The following is a 7,252-nucleotide window of genomic DNA, read 5'->3' on the forward strand; positions in this document are numbered from 1 at the left end:
CTCAAACAACAATCAAACCAGAGGGAAGGGAAAACGAGAGGCAGGTGGGGACGATGATTAAATAACGAGACAATAATAAAATAATTGAAAGCAATAATACAATTAACCAACAGGGGAACAAGCAGGACACAAAACAGAAGTGCCGCCATCTGGCGGCCCAACAGGGAAAAACAGAGACAGAAGCACAGAACCATGACAGAAGTGCCATAAATGCAATTGTCTAGGCAAATAATCTAAAATGAATTAGCTCTTTTTTAGTTTGCAATTAAATACTGTGATATTGCATATATAAAGCAGGTTAAACTATACATGTCCTTGATCAAAAACTCCAGAACTTGACCACAAGTTCATAAAATCTATGGGCGGAAAAGTAAAACCAAGATATTTTCCAAGAAATTACAAACAATCGCATCAGGTGCAGTGTCTTTCACTGCCACCACAGAGTGAATGTGTAAGTGAATGCAATGATGAGAAAACCTTCAGTTACGCTGAGCTATAAAACGCTATTCCAAAAGCAAAATTAGACATGTTATACATCGTTAGAAAGCTTATACTGTCACCTACTGAATAAATGAATTGTCAATCAAGCCAGACTGTACTAAAAAGGGCGACAATGCCGTAAAGAACACGTGTGGTATTACGCACAGCTATTGTGGTAGGTACCCAGGCGTCACAAATGCGCATATATTTCACAAACGGATTGTCCAAGACAATATATGACTACGTAGTCTCAAAAGGGACATCTCTGCTCGTAAAACCAATGGTAAGGTTGTATATTTATTCAATATTTAGTACCAGATATTGACTGTAGAATGACATGGTATCATTTTTGAAAACATCATGCTATCCCAATCCAGGGTGCTGTAGGGTACTACATCTACTGTCGGCCACTGACACGTTTATTGAAGTCGGATTGGGCTTTCAAAATGTTGCAACACACAGGCCCTGTTCAGGCTCAGGTTTAAAAGAATGTGAGCTCATTTCAGGTTGGGCTAAAATTTTTGAACTTGTTTCAAGCTCTTGCTCTGCCCCCTTCAACCAGTGCCTCCACTTCATTAAGGTGAGTTTGACTGCCAGGTGTAGTTTCTCTAAGCTGGGCTCAGGCACTGAGAGAAACCACAAAGGGGTAGTTGGGAGGTTACTGGGAAAACACAGTGCCTACCCTAACATTAGAGGTGTCTGCCTCAACCACGAAGGGCAGGGTAGGGGAAAGGTGCACCAGCATCAGGGCTGTCATGAACTGCTGCTTTTTGCGAGTAGAATTCACTCTTCTCAGGTTCAACACTAATCAGGTTGACAGGCAAGGAAGGGCTCAGTGGGATGTCTGTTCAGTGGGCCTATGGCACCTTGAACAGGAATGCAGATGTTCTTCAGGCTCATGTTCTCGTTCATGAAGGCGACCGTTAACTCGAATGGCTAGAGCGATGAGTTGGTTCAGGTAAGTAGGGGATTCTCTGGATTCCAGCTCGTCCTTCATTCCAGCCACTCTTGGCAGTGAGGGAGGCGAGGCCTCATCCCATTTCAAGTTGATTGAAGACCTGTCATCTCGCTGCGAATGTCTGGACATGGGACCACACCATGGACTACCAGTTTTACAATGCCATAGCTCAGATGAGAGCTTTGTCTGAAGAATTGAATTGAAGAAGGTAGTCCACAAGCACAGAGGGTAGTCCACAAGTACAGACCAAAGGATCTTGAAAGATTCCGCATGGAGAAATGGTCAAAGACCTCTCTTCCCCCATTATGATAAAACACTATGGAGAACCACTCAGTGTGGGAGGATGCACAAAGCTGAAACAGATGGCAATTATTTTTACACCTATATTTTTAGGAAAGAAAAATATTACTTGTGACTTTTTCTGTGAACAGTTAGCATGAAATCATGTAACTTTTCCATTTCTTGAACAATATAGCTCATTACCCATTTATTTTATGCAGCCTTTTTTGGAAGCAGCTGTGTTGCTACTTCCCTCATTGTGCTGTTTTGTGTGCTTTCCACCCACTGCAGATGGTTTGTGAATAGTACATCTTTTTTTCTGGTACCTGAAGCAGTTTAATGGGTGTAAATGCAAAGATTAATGTTTTGGGCACATCCTGCTTCCAACACATGATCCAGCAAGTTATTTCATTGTCAGACTTTAATATATTAAAAGTGTAAAAGTATTATAATATATATTTTATAATGCTATCTAATTATTGTGTTACTAGTTTTTTCTTTTGGGGTGGGGGGGGGGGGGGGTGGAGTAACATCTTATTCATACCTCTGCAGTTGCATGAAACATGTTTTCTGTGATATTTTTTGACCTGTTACTGATTTTCACCAGGTGGCACAAGTCTTGTCTTTTCCAAGTGGAGCATTTACATGATATTTGCAGACCTACGTTACTCATTGCCGATTTAAAATGTGGAACACCCTGTTTTCTTGAGGGACATGGGTTAAAAGGTCAACTTGCTGAACTGTCCCACATATTGTGGGACCGTGTGATCATCTTAGGGGTCAATGGGACAATCAACAAAACACAGTTTGCAATTAAAATGTCTATTTTGTATTTTGCTGCTGTGCAGAATGATAAGCTTGCAAATGCATGTGTGTTATGTTTGCAAACTGTAGCAGTGCCTTAAGAAACTAATGCAGTTTGTAGGAAGGTTTATAAATACCAAAAAATGGTTTAAAAAGTTATGTGTTTATACACAGTATTATGTGTATACCTTTAACTGGGATTTTGTTCTAATCCTATCCATGATGTAGCCATAATTGTGGTTTGCCAAAACAACTATAATTGCCAAATGAATACACTATGAGTACTTATTATCTATTTTTATAAGCTAGTTAATTAGTCATGGCATGTGTTTTTCCATCACTTACGTAATCTGTAAAAACAGTAGTAGTCATAACAGTATAGTTTGTAACAGTACAGCTAAAAAATGTACCTGACTAAGTAATTTCTGAATGCGTAATGAGTTGATTGAGTAATTCATGCAGAAAAAAAACTTACTCAGCTTTCTGTGACTCACTATGCTATGGAGAACAATTCTAGTTTTGGGTTTCGAATCTTAGGTTGAAAAACCAGTTATTTTAAGGTGGCTTTCATGCATGAGCTCACGTCAGGGAACTCTTGTAAACAATGGCTAAGATAATCCAACTCAGGTCAGATCATAAGTAGATTAAATAGAGAACAAAATGTTTTGTCTGATGTCTTAAAATTGACAGAATAAATGGATTGCATTGTTACATTTTAAATAAAGTCTTAAATTGGGTCAACTTTTCCATCAAAAATGTATAATGGTTTGAGCCACTAGAGCTAGCTTGTGCTTACAGTACATGCCTCATTGCATAGGGAGACAGAATTTAGGCTTCTCGATCTGTATATTACATTTCATTACATTACAGGCATTTAGCAGACGCTCTTATCCAGAGCGATGTACAACAAGTGCATCAGTTCAAGGTGCAGAGGTGCAGAAAAAACACACTAGAGTGAAGTAAAGATCGTAGTGCCAGAAGTGACCACATAGATCAGGACTCCAACCCTGTAGGGTAACCTGTTCAGCAAACAAACAAACAATCCTGCCAAGTACAAACTAGCACTGAAATCACATTTGCCTAATCAGAATAAGACAAAAAAAAAAACAATCCTGCCAAATAACAACTAACGTGATCGCATTAGCCTAACTAGGTACATTGAGCTAAACTAGAGGCTAGGGAGGGGTGGGGAGAGGTGCAGCCTGAAGAGATGAGTCTTTAGTCTGCGCTTGAAGGTAGTCAGATTCTCTGCTGTTCTGACCGCCACGGGAAGGTCATTCCACCAGCGAGGGGCCAGGACAGACAGCAGACGCGAGCGGCCAAATAAAAATAGAAATCCACACCATGGTGTGGTTGAAAACACAGTGTGTGCAAATAATTAAACAGAATTACAAAATATTTAAATATTTACTTCTGGAGTTATTTACCTCAGAGCAGGGCTGCCATTGACCATTTGGGGGCCCTAAGCAAAATTTAATTTGGCCCCTCCCCCTTTTCTTTCTGTGGAGGCCCAGAGTGGGGGGTGGGATTCTATAGTGTGTGTAATAAGCCCCCCAATCCCCCTCCTCCCCCCTTCATTCTGAGCAAGCCTGCTCAGAGGTAGATTAATAATTACAATTCATTTAGAATAATTTAAAGGGGAAACTGCCAATAACCTTTGAGTTTGTTTTAATCAGCACAATGCACTTTTAAAAGAAAAAAGATTAATAGAAAAATCTAAAATCTAAAAACAAATTTTTTTTATTTTCTTGAAACTTTTATGATGCAGGATTAATATACTCAATCTTATTGGTTTCTCAAGACTGGCTTGAGGGTCTGGCTGATACATTGCTGAGGTGGTATCCTTTGTCTGACATGGAAGAGCTGACCGCATGCCTGACACTGGTGTTGAATCTTTGCCAAAACCAGTGTCTCGACCTCAAGCTTACTTAGCAATCTTCCTCTGTGGGTAAAGAATGGAAGACAGTTTTATAGGTTTACAGCATGTTTGTCTGTCAAATCTTACTAAACAAAAAAAATTGTAATACAAGGTTTATCACAAGGCTGGGGAATAGTTTCTTGTCAGGAGCTGAAACTTCATGCAGCTCAAATTACAGTAGGTGCTTCTTGATTTCTTGATGTCTGTGTCCTGAAAAATAAAATCAATCATTAAATACATGTGTTTTTCATGCTGGGGTACCCTGTGTTGTGCTAAATTGACATTCATGTTAACACATGTGGCCTATATTGTCCAAAATGTTGAGAACCACTAATCAAGTTAAGTGTGCACATCACTGTGTACTTTTGGATGCATGGACACATGCGAAGCAAGCAAGTGGACGAGATTGTTCAGTCTGCTCCCACCTATTGTTCGAACATGGGAATTGTCTGCACTATGACCATGTCTCACAACTGCACAAAAAAAGCCAGTGACTACTGATACATCCTCACAGTGTCAGCCCCTGGTTTGAGTAAGGAGAAATGAAGGTTCTGAGTGCTGTGTTCACAGTAAATGCAGAAATAAAGCATATTTCCTGCAGATTCATGTTTAGATAAAATATTTTCCACCTTGCAAGCATAGCAGCTTGCACCCAGCCACAGACATACTGTGGAAAGAATGTTGTACAACCATGCAGCGTGAGGAGAAGCAACCACACCCACACCTGGGCTCACCCCTTAGTATGAGTGACACGGCTCATTCCTGTGCACTTCCAGGTTTTGCTACATACTCCCCGCTCTTCCCTGTCCAGGAATTCCTTCAAATTCAGTATGGCCTGCCATTGACAGTTTTTTCAGACTAACAGAACCAGCAGAACAAGTGGAACTCCTATTTCCCATGCCATAATTTCCTGTGTGTCAGACTTCTGTGAAAGCAGAACAAATAATCCACACTCAAGATTTCCCTACCTATTGCACAATGTTCTTACCGAAATGCAATGTGTGCTGTTTGAACTTGCTGAAAGGGTGGAACCATGGGAAAATAGCACTGAAGGAAGTGTCTGGTTAGACATATCAAGCCTCGTGAATGACACACAGGTGTGTTCAGTAAGCTGGCGCAATACTTGCTGACGTTTCAAAAATGTACTGACTTTTTAGTGCCCACCCTACCCCCCGAAAAGACTATTTCACTTCAAGCTTTGATTATGCGCCCAATTTAAAGGATCATTTTAATGAAAATGTCTGTGAATTGTGAAGTCTTCTTCATACATACATACACACATACATACTCCTGTACAGAGAGCACCATATTGTTTTCCTATTGACTAAGACAGATTTTTTCTTGATTTGGCTCTGTATGCCATAATTTTTGATTTGTAATGTCACATGTCATGTGGTTAAAGTGCACATTCTCAGCTTTTATTGAAAGGTATTTTTCTACATTTTGGCTTTGCCATGTAGAAATTGCAGTACTTTTTGTACATAGTCCACCCCATTTTGGCGCATCATAATGTTTGGGACAAACGGCTTCACAGGTGTTTCTGATTAGTCAGGTACAGTTGAGGCCAAACGTTTATATACACCTAGGCTAAAGGCATTCAAACTCATTTTTTCACAACTCCACACATTTCATGTTACCATACATTCCCTGTGTTAAGTCAATTAGGATATCTACATTATTTCCATAAGAGGTCATTTCAAAATAATAGCTAAGAGACAGATATATTTAATCTTTTATATACTATATAAGATCTTCAGTGGGTCAAATGTTTACATACACTTTGTTAGTATTTTATGGCATTGCCTTTTAATTGCTTAACTTGAATCAAATGTTTGGGGTAGCCTTCCACAAGCTTCTCACAATACTTTTCTGGAATTTTTGCCTGTTCCTTCTGACAGAACTCATGTAATTCAGTCAGGTTTGTGGGCCTCCTTGCTCGGACACACTTTTTCAGTTCAGTCCACTAGTTTTCTATGGGATTCAGGTCAGGGCTCTGTGATGACCCCTCCAATACTTTCACTTTGTTGTCTTTGAGCCATTTTGTTACAACTTTGGAGCTAAGCTTAGGATCACTGTCCTGCTGCAATTGTCTAGTTGCTTTAACTTTCTAGCTGATGTCTTGAGGTGTTGCTTCAGTATTTCTGGATAATCCTCCTTCCCCATGATGCCATCTATTTTCTGAAGTGCACCAGTCCCTTTTCTAGCAAAACACCCCTACAACAGGATGCCTCCACCCCCATGTTTCACAGTTGGAATGGTGTTTTTCGGATTAAAAGCCTTACCCTTTTTCCTCCATACATAGCGCTAATAATTATGGCCAAACAGTTCAATTTTTGTGCTGGTGTCATGGTTTGGGGTGTAGTGGTCTTCTTTGACACCCTTGCCTCTTTAATTAGTCAATTAAAGGTTAATTGACGCACCTGTTCTGCGTTCTTGCCACTTTTGGCTTAATTTGGATCACCTGCTCCCACCTATATAAGTTCCGGCTGACTTTCAGTCGGGGCTTCTGTGTCAACTCGCATTTTCATAGAGCCGGTAAGGTATAGAAAAATCCTTCAAGAGAGTTTGTCTCAGTATTTAGACTTTGTTAAAATATTATACAACGGTCTCTTTATTAAGGTTTGTGTAGGTCTGTTTTTAGGGCACAAAGTTGCCGGCAGACCACCTTAGGCTTTCTGTTTGTGGTGGTGACTCTTCTCAGTCCGTTTGCCTTTTGGGCTGTTTGTTTTTGAGAGTTCACCTCCCTGCTTTTGCACTGTTACATTACAGCCTTTGAGATTTTTATTTATTTTCCGTCCTTGGGGTTTTTTCAG

The sequence above is a fragment of the Anguilla anguilla genome, chromosome 6 (genome assembly GCF_013347855.1).
Source record: "Anguilla anguilla isolate fAngAng1 chromosome 6, fAngAng1.pri, whole genome shotgun sequence".
Lineage (NCBI taxonomy): Eukaryota > Metazoa > Chordata > Actinopteri > Anguilliformes > Anguillidae > Anguilla > Anguilla anguilla.